Here is a 13,583-nt window from a genome sequence, read left to right as displayed (position 1 = left end):
GCATAGTCTAAGCAATAATTGTGTCATTGAGGAAATTGTGTCTGAGGTTTCGGGTCACACATGTGATCTAATTCCTATCTGTGGCACCATTTATCCAAATTCTGAAACCTCATCTATAGTTGATGAAGAAATTTTCATTGAGGGCCCCGAAGTCTCAATAGACTTCCCATCTCTACCCTCAGACCGTAGTGTTTCTCACTATAGCCAAAAGTCCCACAAAAGTCCCACTGCAGTCCCAACTTACTCTGCGGTAGTCAATTCATCACTACCGTGGTCATTAGTAAAAGGAATTGTGACTCTTCAGCCAATTCATCATGAATTACCCATAGAAAACTTTGAAGTGGGTCAATGCTCTCAAATCCCTGAATCTTCAAGTTCTGATGACTAAAGCCCTCGTATTCATAAATTTTCAAAGGGTTCTAGGAAACCGCAGTTAAACAACAAAGACTGCGGTTCACCAAAATCCTTAGCTAAACAAGCTTTCGAAGAGGAAATTCGATCTCGTGGCACAAATAGACAAACTTTTTCGAAAAACAAGAAGCATGTCAGATTTCCAAAGTCCAAGAGTCCAGAAAAATTTGTTTTCTCACACTACTTTTCAAAAAACTCTCCTATTATGAAAACACACAAAAAGGAATGTCGAGTTTCATCAGTCATTCCTATTTCATCTGACACAACCCAAAAGGGTGTAAAGTCTTTTCAAAACAATGGTTTTCAAGTCTATTCCTCAGATGACCCAAAATGGAAGGGTATCTTACCCACTCCAACACTTTTAAAGTCATGTCAAAATTTCAAAAAGTGGAAGGGTATTTTACCAACTCCACCAAAAAGAACTAAAATACCTACACATGCTAAACCTTGTCACAAACAAACTTTTTCAAAACCCAACACCACTCATGTCAGGAATTACCAACCTCGGACCGGTAACAAGTCCAATTCATCCTATAGACCGCTGACCAGGCATTGTGTCAGATTAAAAGACAAAATCTCCTTTTGTAAATGTCAGTGTAGTTGTTAAAAGGATTCATCCAATGTCAAATCTAGTCGGAGTCAGAAATCTCGTACTTTGAAACTCACAAAACTCCAAATCTGCACAAACACCCAGGACTAGGAATAAAAGTTTACAAGAGACCCGTCCCTGCAACCTCGGACCATGCATCTTTCAGAAATTCACCAATTGCCCCCGGCTCCAAATTAGTTTGGATGCCTAAACTAACCGTGTCATTCTCAGGCTTTGTGCAAGGAGGAACAAGAAAAAGAATGGTTAATTGACAGTGCCTGCTCCTTTCACATGACCGAAAGGTTAGAATACCTTCGGGATTTCAGGCCTATATGCAATGGTGGAAATGTCACATTCGGCAACAATGCGAATGGGATCATCCGAGGTTACGGTGTTCTCACTACGGGGAACTTCTCTATTCAAAAGGTTTCTTATGTAGAAAGTCTAAAACACAATCTCATCAGTGTTGGCCAACTATGTAAGGCAGGCCATCGAGTTTAATTTGATGACCAATTTTGCTATGTAATGACAAGTGATAGGAACACGTGTCTGATCAAATCCCGATCCGAAGGTACGATGTATCCTTTGGATGTCTCTCTGATCATTGGCAGACCGCAGTTGTGCTTCCTATCCAAAGCAGTATCCGAAGTCAGCTGGCTTTGGCACCGCAAGCTAGCTCATCTCAACTTCAGGTACATCAACAATTTGGTCACCGGAGAACTAGTCACAGGTCTCCCTATTCTCAAATTCAGCAACGATACTCTCTGTCCTGCATGTGAATGTGGGAAGCAGTCCCAAGCAAGTCACCCCATGGTGATTGATTCTTCAATCTCTGAACCTCTAGAGCTCTTACAGATTGATCTTTGCGGTCCATCCACCGTAGCCAGTCTCCATCACAAGAAGTACATACTGGTTATAGTAGATGACTTCACACGCTTCACATGGGTCTTCTTCCTTAGACTCAAGTCAAAAACACCGCAGATTCTCATCAATTTCATCAAGGAAATAGAACTTCAGATCAAGCTTCCAGTAAGACATATCCGCAGTGATAATGGAATCGAGTTTACTAATCATCTTCTCAACAGTTTCTTGGTTTCCAAAGGTATCACTCACAACTTCTTAGCTCCTTATACACCACAACAAAATGGAGTAGTAGAGAGAAGGAACCGCACTCTAGTAGAAGCAGCCAGATCCATGCTCAACTTCGCACACCTTCCTCTCTACTTCTGGGCTGAAGCTGTAGTAACCACATGCTTTGTTCAAAACCGTAGCATTGTGTGCAAACGTGTCAACAAAACACCGTATGAGGGCCTTAACAACCGCAAGCCGAATGTTCGCTTCTTTCATATCTTTGGGAGTAGATGTTTCGTGATTAACAACCGCGATCAGCTTAACAAGTTTGCACCGAAGTCTGATGAAGGCATCTTTCTTGGCCATTCCACAAACAAAGTTGCTTACAGGGTCCTCATCAGACGCACAAGGCTAATCATTGAAAGCTTCGATGTGAAATTTGATGATTCTCACATCCGCAACGCCCCTCCATCCACTGAAACCACCGCAATCATGGAAAGTGATATTCCTGCCTCTTCAGGTCCTTTAAATATAGTTGAAGTCAATTATGACGATCATTTTGACCCTGTTGAAACGGCAAAACTATCCAAAGTTCTTGTGTCACCTGCAGCTCAACAACAACACGCTGATGTTTCTAGTCCATCAGTATCCGAAGTCGTATCTCTCAATACTTCCACCTCTCCGGTTGAGGGGGAAAGCTCTACTCCGGTTCAAGCAACAATCGTCGAGGTTCCAGTACTTGATGCTGCTTAAGTTCCTATCCACAGAAAATCATTACCATCACACATATCTTCGGATTCGGATGATGATCTCATAGAGAACATTGATACAAGAACCGATTCAAGGATTATCACTCTTCCATCCGCAGTCCAGCTGGAACCTTCTCAGGTTCCAGAGGAACTCCCATCAGCAATCCAGGGGGAACCTCTCCCAATTGCTCAAGAAAATTCCATTCTCGTTCCAACAAACCAAGATGATTCCGCAGGATGTTCTCAAATCCAGGGGGAACTGCCATCTCCAACCGCAGAATCTTCTGATATTGAAGATATTCCCTCTACCACAGCTGCTGATCATCTACAACCCCGTCTACACGTATGGACGAAGGACCACCCACCAGGTCAAATCATTAGGAACCCATCCGCAGGTATCCAGAGTCGATCTTCCAAGGACTTATCTGATCATTGTCACCATGCATCATTTATGTCCTCAGTCGAGCCCCGAACGATCAAAGAAGCATTACTAGAACCTGATTGGATATCCACAATATACGAAGAGCTAGAAGAATTCAAAAGGAACAAAGTGTGGAAGCTCATCCCGAAGCCACATGGTCACACCATTGTTGGCACTAGATGGGTATTCAAAAACAAGCTGGATGAATCTTGTGCGGTAGTCAGAAACAAGGCAAGGCTAGTTGCAAAGGGCTACAGTCAACTTGAAGGTGTTGACTATGATGAAACGTATGCTCCGGTGGCATGAATGGAAGCCATCCGGATCATCTTAGCATACGCAGCCCACAAAAACGTCAAGGTACACCAAATGGACGTTAAGAGTTAATTTCTCAATGGGGAACTAAAAGAAGAGGTTTACCTTCAGCAACCTCCAGGCTTTGAAAGTATTGAATTCCCAGACCACTGCTACAAACTTGAAAAATCAGTCTATGGTCTGAATCAAGCCCCAAGAGCATGGTACGAGACTCTCTCTGAATTTCTTGTCTCGTCCGGGTACAAAAGAGGAGTGATTGATCCCACTCTATTTAGAAAAGCAAATGGTGACCACCTTATGCTTGTATAAATATATGCGGATGATATCATCTTCGGATCAACTGATCAAGGAATGGTGGATGAATTTGCTAATCTCATGACCAACAAGTTCAAAATGAGCATGAATAGAGAGATTAACTTCTTTCTAGGACTTCAAGTGAAACAAGTTCCGCAAGGGATATTCATTCATCAAGATAAATTATAACATACACGTTTTGATATTGTGTTTTATATAAATAATATTATGAAATATTATGTGATATTGAGTATTGAGTTCTAACAGATAGTTTTTACTAGAAATAAAGTAAAACTATGTTTAAAATCACTCATAAATTATTGGAAGTCTTATGAGATTCCAATTAAAAGCTAAATAGTGAAATTTAGCGAAAATATAAAAATTGAAATAAGTAAAATTTTATTGTTGAAAGTTGTAGATAATCTCGTTAGAAACACGTAGGCGAAAACCTCGTCGAAATCCGAGTTATAACAAAGAAGTTATGACCAATCGAAGATCCGCGATAAAACCGGCACGGTGCTGAATGACGTAAAAAGTGAGTTTTTGATAAACTACTTTTTGGCCTTAGTGATCTAAAATAAAGTCGTAGTATTCGTTAAACCGACAAGTTCGATAAAAAGAACGTCAAAATCTGACTTTGTATGAGGAAGTTATGATTTTTAAAAGTTTCAGCTTAACAATAGACAGCTAAAAACTCGAATTTTAGATTGAGTAATTTTTAGCCGACACAACCTAAACGAGAATCGAAGGTCTCGTCATTAGCAATAAAACGGTAAAAAGTCTGACAAAAACGGACGTCGGATGAAGAAGTTGTGAATTTTTAACGGATTTACCAGTCCCGGTCTGTTAAAAATAATAATATAAAAATAAATTCAAAATTTTCCGACGAAGTCTAAACGAAAGTTGTAGAGCATAAATTTCTCTACGCATGCATATAAAGAACGTCAAAAACGGAGCTCGTATGAGAAAGTTATGGATTTTACAAGATTGGGCACATTTTCATTTAATTTTCGCATGAATAGTGTTGATCCACGTGGCATCTTCTGATTGGACCGCAGCCTCGCGTGGCACCCTCTGATTGGTCTGATGTCGTGTCCGCCTCGTTTCCAACGTCGTAACTCACCCTTGCCCAGATTCGGCGCGTGTCGCGATCAGTCGTCCGAAGCAGCTTAGTCACCCGGTGACTCCTCGCATCCGAAGACGGCTGTCGCGTCCGAACCGAGCCACCTGGAGCCCTCGCATGCGCGCCGTCTGGCCCTCTCGCAAGCTGCCAGCTGCCCCTCCTCCCTTCGGCCGAAGACCTTCACCTCCTATAAATAGGAGGGTGCAAACCCTCCCGGCTAATGTTAGAAATTTCACACTTTTTCACCCTTTTCAACATTTTTTTACCTTCCGACTTCCCCCGAAGCCCCGGTACTTATTCCAAAGCCCGAAACGGACCCCGAGATTCCCAAGAAGCCCGAAAAATTTATCTTTTCGGTTTCGAAGCTCTACCTTCGCAGAGCCCAGTTTTCAAGAAAACTCCTGGTTTTCAACGAAGAAAGTCATATTTAGAGCCGAAGTGCTGCCCGAATTATTATTTTGACCCCCGGTTATTTCTCGGTGAGTTTAATATATAGGAACAATTGTATGTTATGTGTTATATGTGCTATGTGCTTTTCAGTGTTATTATTCTGGTTTATTTTCCCGTGTTAATTTTATTCGCTATGTTTAATAGCAAAGTAATACCTTTGACCATGTGATCAGTGAAAGGACTTAGATTCATATTGGTACTGGTACGTAGCCTCTGGCCATGTAGAACATGTATCTGTAAGAGAATGATTTCTATTCTATGGTATTGGCAGATGGTTACACAGGGTGTGAAAACCTGAAATCTACCAAAAGGTTAAACCAAAGTTGTATGTCTTTTGTGCCAATTGGGCCAAAGCTTTATTGATGTATATCAAGTATGGTAATTGTTACGTCTCATTGATTGTATATTTTTTAATCAAATCAATGATTGATATGGAAAGTTTGTCACATGATTCTCATATGCCTTTGTTGTTCCTTGATCCTCCTTGCCTCTGCCATAGTGAAGTATATATATGACATAAGGTTATATTGTATCTATTATTGAACTCACTAAGCGTCACCGCTTACCCCTCTCAATGTTTATCTAAATTGCAGGAGATAAGCTTCCAGTATAGTTATATATACTGATGAAAGATTTTTGAATAGTTTGAAACTATTGTTTTGATAGAAGATTTTCGAATAGTTTGAGACTATTGTATTTTGCACTCCCATATGTATAAATCTATAGAATCCTGGGAAGTTATGTAATATAAAACACTATGAAATAGTGGGTTTGTATCCAATAGTTTGTAACCACTTTATCAATATAAAATATTGTTTTATGAATATGCATGTAGCATGTTTCAGAGTAACAATTGTTATATATATATATATATATATATATATATATATATATATATATATATATAGATATATATATATATATATATATATATATATATATATATGAAAGTGTGGGTCCTTTCAATCATGGTATTAGAGCAGTGGTTTAAGTGAACTAAATTCCACGGATTGGTATTTAGACTTAAACTATTGGAAGTTCAATATATGAACTTAATCATTGTAAGTATAGGGATACAAACCATAGGAAATATATATATAAAAGTATTAGGTAATAGTAAACCCTAATATTCTAAAAATACAATATTACTCCCTATTGCAGAGCAATGGCTGAATAGGTTAGTAGCCATACCCCCGAGGTCGGTGGAGGTCCTCAACCTGAGGAAGGGAACACTCCAGTATCTCCTCGTGAGGAGCGACTCTTGGGTAGACTTACTGGTGATATTCGACAGACTCTCGAAGAACACAAAAAGAATGGTGATAAAGGAAAAGAGAAAGCCACTGGAGAATCTTCAAAAGGAGAGTTGAAGCGTCCCTCGTTCAAGGATTTCAAAAGTAGCGGTGCTACAGAGTTTTCTAGTGTTCTTAATCCAATTGTTGTTCTTACCTGGATCCAGAACACAGAGAAAGTGTTTCGTATCTCTCATGTGGATAATGAAGACAAAGCTAACTATGCTTCTGCAATACTCATTGGAGAAGCATTGGTCTGGTGGGAAGCAACATATGAAGCTCCAAACGGGTTTGACCAGGAGAATTTAGCCTAGGAAATGTTCAAAACTCGTGTGTTAGAGAAGTACTGTCCTCTAGATATGAGGAGGAGATTGGAGAAGGGATTCCTCGAGCTTAAACAAGGAGGGATGACTGTGAATGAGTATGAAACTCAGTTTAATCAAAGAGCAAGGTTTGCTACAAAGTATATTCCAACTGAAGATGAGAAAATTCAGTTGTTCATGGAGGGACTCCGGCACGAAATTCACGATTTCGTTGCCAATCGGGAAGTACTATCGTTTGATAAAGCTGTTGAGTATGCTCGAAAGGTTGAGCATGACTTGGAGATACGTGGTGCCACTCTTACTGCTCCGAAGCATCCACGTACTGAAAGAACTGTTCCTGTTCCTTCTTTTCTACCAGCTCAAACCGTTCGGACTGAGCCTGGTAATCAAGTGAAAACTCAAAATGCCTCCCGTGGACGCAGTAGATCACAATCTTTTTCTATTCAATCGCCTTCATGTCGTGTTTATGGTAGGAATCATCCGGGCCCATGCAAAATAGACAAGGAATCTATTGTCTATTTTGGATGTGGAGAAAAGCGTCATATTAAGCCAGCTTGCCCAAGAAAGGATGTTACTTGTTTTGCATGTGGTAATACTGGCCACAAGAAGCAATTTTGCCCCACTCTGACTAGTCAGATGACGGGAAGTCAAGCTTCTGTTCAACAACCGGCGAAAAGTCGAGCTCCTGTTCAACAATCAAGGGGTACTCCAACTAAAAAGGAGGAGGTTCCAAAAGCTAAGGGTCGTGCATTCCAGATCACCACAGAAGAGGCACACGAGGACCCGAATGTTGTGACGGGTACATTTCTTGTTAACTCTAGACCTTCTCACATCTTATTTGACTCTGGTGCCTCATATTCTTTTGTGTCTTATGAATTTACGCATTCTTTTCAAATTGCTTGCTATGCACTCGCGCAACCCTTTCACGTAGAGACTGCTGGAAGTATATCATTACTTGCCGATAAAGTCTATAGGAATTGTGTTATAGAAATTGAAGGCTACACTTTTCTTGCTAATCTAATTCATATCTCCTTGCCCAACTTTGACATTATTCATGGCATGGATTGGTTGTCAAAGAACCACGCAGACCTCTTGTGTTATGAAAAGATAGTACGTATTCCCACTGAAGGGGAGAATCCTATCTATGTCTTTGGTGAAGAAGGAACCTTAAAAATAATATCTTTCCTTAAAGCCCGTAAATTCATATCGAAAGGGTATTCTATCTATCTGGCCTACACAGTCGATGTCTCGAAAGAAGATCAGAAAACGGTGAATGATGTTCCCATTGCTAAGGAATATCCAGATGTTTTTCCCGAAGAATTGCCTGGACTTCCTCCGGACAGGCAAGTAGAATTCCGAATTGACCTTATGCCTGGTGCTGCTCTGATTGCTAAGACTCCTTATCATCTTGTGCCAGCTGAGATGAAAGAAATGATGATCCAACTGCAGGAATTACTTGACAAAGGCTTTATCCGACCAAGTACCTCTCCCTGGGGTGCTCCGGTATTGTTTGTCAAGAAGAAGGACGGATCGATGCGGATGTGCATTGATTATCGTGAGCTGAATAAGGTGACTATCAAGAACAAATACCCACAACCTCGCATTGACGATTTATTTGATCAACTTCAGGGTGTTAGCTATTTCTCCAAGATTGATCTAAGATCTGGCTATCATCAGTTGAAAGTTCACGAGCAGGATGTACCGAAGACTGCTTTTCGTACTCGATATGGGCATTACGAATTCCTTGTTATGCCGTTTGGTTTAAGGAATGCTCCTGCTGTATTCATGGATATGATGAATCGGGTACGCCGCCCAATGCTCGATCAATCTGTCATCGTATTCATAGACGATATTCTAATCTATTCCAAGTCTGAAGCTGATCATGCCATTCATATTCGTGCGGTGTTAGAACTTCTTCGAAAGGAGAAGCTTTATGCTAAATTCTCGAAATGTGAATTTTGGCTTCGCGAAGTTTAATTTCTCGGCCATGTTATTTATGGTCACGGTGTATCCGTAGATCTTACTAAAGTTGAAGCTATTCAAAATTGGGAGGTGCCTCGTAATGCTTCCGAAATTTGTAGTTTCTTGGGTCTCGCCGGATATTACCGGAGATTTATTAAAGACTTTTCTCGTATATCCGTACCTCTCACGAGTCTTACACGAAAGGAAGTGAAGTTCGAATGGGGTGAAGCCCAAGAAAAAGCTTTCTCGACTTTAAAAGATCTTTTGACTCATGCTCCAATCTTATCACTTCCAGAAGGTGATGATGATTTCTCTGTATATAGCGATGCTTCAAGATGAGGACTCGGTTGTGTGTTGATGCAACGTGGTAAAGTGATAGCCTATGCCTCAAGACAACTGAAAGAATATGAAAAGAATTATCCCACTCATGATCTCGAACTCGCTGCAGTGGTATTTGCCCTAAAACTTTGGAGACATTACCTCTTTGGTACAAAATATCAATTGTATACCGACCACAAGAGTCTCAAGTATATATTCAGTCAGCAAACTCTGAATATGAGACAACAACGAGCCATGGAGCTGATCAAAGACTATGACTGTGAAATCCTATATCATCCTGGAAAGGCTAATGTAGTTGTCGATGCACTTAGCAGAAAGGTTTATCGTAATAGTATGTGTTATGCTATTACTCACACCACAGTAAAGGTTACTATCCTAGATGAACTAGAGAAATGGCAAGTATAAGCCCTAAAGCCAGAATATGTGAAGAAAGAAGGGATGGTACATTACACCGATGTTTTACTTGATGATCCCCAAGGACTGAAGGTATTCAAGAATCGGCTGTGGATTTCGAAGATTGGTGGATTAAGAAAGAATATTTTAGATGAAGCCCATAAGTCTAAACTGTCAATACATCCTGGTACAAGTAAAATGTACTACGATGTAAGAGTTGATTATTGGTGGCCTGGATTAATGAGAGACATTAGAAGATATGTACAGGAATGCTTGGTATGCTTACAAGTCAAAACAGAGCACCAAAAGCCTTACGGATCCCCATAAAGTCTTAGTGTACCTGTATGGAAATGGGAAGAACTGTCCATGGATTTTATTACCAAATTGCCAAAGACTGCTAGACAGCATGACAACATTTGGGTAATCGTCGACCGCCTGACTAAAAGCGCTCATTTTCTTGCCATGCGTGAAACGACCCCAATGGAGAAATACGCACAAGTATACTTGGATGAAATTGTTGCAAGACATGGTGTGCCACTAAAGATCGTTTCCGATCATGATACTCTCTTCACTTCTCACTTTTGGGCGAGTATGCAACGTGAATTGGGATCTCGAGTTGCTCTCAGCACAACCTATCATCCCCAGACAGATGGTCAGACGGAGAGAACAATCCAAACTGTAGAAGATATGCTTCGTGCATGTGTCTTGGAGTTCGGTGGTAACTGGGATAAATACTTACCTCTTATCGAATTCTCGTATAATAACAGTTGCCACGCTTCAATTAAAATGCCACCATATGAGGCATTCTATGGTCAGAAAATCCTTGGAGGACCTGAAATGAGGCATTCTATGGTCACCATATGAGGCATTCTATAATAACAGTTACCACGCTTCAAGTGTCGTACTCCATTATGTTGGCGTGAAATAGGACAGAAAATCCTTGGAGGCCCTGAAATGATTCAAGACACCACCGACAAGATTCAAATGACAAGATTCAAATTGTACGAGAAAGAATGAAAGCCGCCCAGGATCGACAAAAGTCCTATATGGAAAAAAGGAGGCGACCAATAGAATTCCAGGTGGGGGATTTCGTAATGTTGAAGGTATCCCCATGGAAAAGTCTTATGCGATTTGGAGAGAAAGGAAAACTAAGTCCTAGATTTGTTGGTCCTTTCAAAATCCTCCAGAGGATTGGTAAACAAGCATACCGCTTGGAATTGCCTGAAGATTTGGCAGGTATTCATGATGTCTTCCATGTGAGTTATCTGCGCAAATGCTTGAGCGTCTATGATGAAGCAGTTCCATTATCCGAGGTGAAACTGGATAATAAGTTAACTTATGTAGAAGAGCCTGAAGAGATTGTAAACGAAAGAACGACTAAGCTACGTAATAAAGAAGTAGAGTTGGTGCTTGTCAAGTGGAAACACCATCGAGGCCCGAACTATACTTGGGAGAATAAGAATGAGATAAGAGCGAAATATCCCCATTTATTTTAATCTATGTAATTTCGGGGACGAAATTCTCAAAAGGTGGAGGTATTTGTAACATACACGTTTTGAGATCGTGTTTTATATAAATAATATTATGAAATATTATGTGATATTGAGTATTGAGTTCCAACAGATAGTTTTTACTATAAATAAAGTAAAACTATGTTTAGAATCACTCATAAATTATTGGAAGTCTTATGAGATTCCAATTAAAAGCTAAATAGTGAAATTTAGCGAAAATATAAAAATTGAAATAAGTAAAATTTTATTGTTGAAAGTTGTAGATAATCTCGTTAGAAACACGTAGGCGAAAACCTCGTCGAAATTCGACTATAACAAAGAAGTTATGACCAATCGAAGATCCGCGATAAAACCGGCACCATGTCGAATGACGTAAAAAGTGAGTTTTTGATAAACTACTTTTTGGCCTTAGTGATCTAAATGAAAGTCTTAGTATTCGTTAAACCGAGAAGTTCGATAAAAAGAAGTTATGATTTTTACAAGTTTCAGCTTAACAGTAGACAGCTAAAAACTCGAATTTTAGATCGAGTATTTTTTAGCCGACACAACCTAAACGAGAATCAAAGGTCTCGTCATTAGCAATAAAACGGTAAAAAGTCTGACGAAAACGGACGTCGGATGAAAAAGTTATGAATTTTTAACGGATACCAGTCCCGGTCTGTTAAAAATAATAATATAAACATAAAGTCAAAATTTTCCGACAGAGTCTAAACAAAAGTTGTAGAGCATAATTTTCTCTATGCGTGCATATAAAGAACGTCAAAAATGGAGCCCGTATGAGAAAGTTATGGATTTTACAAGATTGGGCACATTTTCATTTAATTTTCGCATGAATAGTGTTGATCCACGTGGCATCTTCTGATTGGACCGCAGCCTCGCGTGGCACCCTCTGATTGGTCCGATGCCGTGTCCGCCTCGTTTCCAACGTCGTAAGTCACCCTTGCCCAGATCTGACGCGTGTCGCGATGAGTCGTCCGAAGCAGCTTAGTCACCCGGTGACTCCTCGCATCCGAAGACGTCTGTCGCGTCCGAACCGAGCCACCTGGAGCCCTCGCATGCACGCCGTCTGGTCCTCTCGCGAACTGCCAGCTGCCCCTCCTCCCTTCGGCCGAAGACCTTCGCCTCCTATAAATAGGAGGGTGCGAACCCTCCCGGCTAATGTTAGAAATTTCACACTTTTTCACCCTTTTCAACATTTTCTTACCTTCCGACTTCCCCCGAAGCCCCGGTACTTATTCCAAAGCCCGAAACATGCCCCGAGATTCCTGTGAAGCCCGAAAAATTTATCTTTTCGGTTTCGAAGCTCTACCTTCGCAGAGCCCGGTTTTCAACGAAGAAAGTCATATTTAGAGCCGAAGTGCTGCCCGAATTACTATTTTGACCCCCGGTTATTTCTCGATAAGTTTAATATATAGGAACAATTGTATGTTATGTGTTATATGTGCTATGTGCTTTTCAGTGTTGTTATTCTGGTTTATTTTCCCATGTTAATTTTCTTCGCTATGTTTAATAGCAAAGTAATACCTTTGACCATGTGATCAGTGAAAGGACTTAGATTCATATTGGTACTGGTACGTAGCCTCTGGCCATGTAGAACATGTCTCCGTAAGAGAATAATTTCTATGATATGGTATTGACAGATGGTTAGACAGGGCGTGAAATCCTGAAATCTACCAAAAGGTTAAACCAAAGTTGTATGTCTTCTGTGCCAATTGGGCCAAAGCTTTATTGATGTATATCAAGTATGGTAATTGTTACGTCTCATTGATTGTATATTTTTTAATCAAATCAATGATTGATATGGAAAGTTTGTCACATGATTCTCATATGCCTTTGTTGTTCCTTGATCCTCCTTGCCTCTGCCATAGTAAAGTATATATATGGCATAACGTTATATTGTATCTATTATTGAACTCACTAAGCGTCACCGCTTACCCCTCTCAATGTTTAACTAAATTGCAGGAGATAAGCTTCCAGTATAGTTATATATATTGATGGAAGATTTTTGAATAGTTTGAAACTATTGTTTTGATAGAAGATTTTCGAATAGTTTGAGACTATTGTATTTTGCACTCCCATATGTATAAATCTATAGAATCCTGGGAAGTTATGTAATATGAGACACTATGAAATAGTGGGTTTGTATCCAATAGTTATTAACCACTTTATCAATGTAAAATATTGTTTTATGAATATGCATGTAGCATGTTTCGGAGTAACAATTGTTATATATATATATATATATATATATATATATATATATATATATATATATATATATATATATATATATATATATATATATATATATATATATATATATATGAAAGTGTGGGTCCTTTCAGA

The sequence above is a fragment of the Lactuca virosa genome, chromosome 4, assembly GCF_052849685.1.
Source record: "Lactuca virosa cultivar CGN04683 chromosome 4, Lactuca_virosa_CGN04683_v6, whole genome shotgun sequence".
In the NCBI taxonomy this organism is placed as follows: domain Eukaryota; kingdom Viridiplantae; phylum Streptophyta; class Magnoliopsida; order Asterales; family Asteraceae; genus Lactuca; species Lactuca virosa.
Note: the sequence above shows the minus strand (reverse complement) of the source record.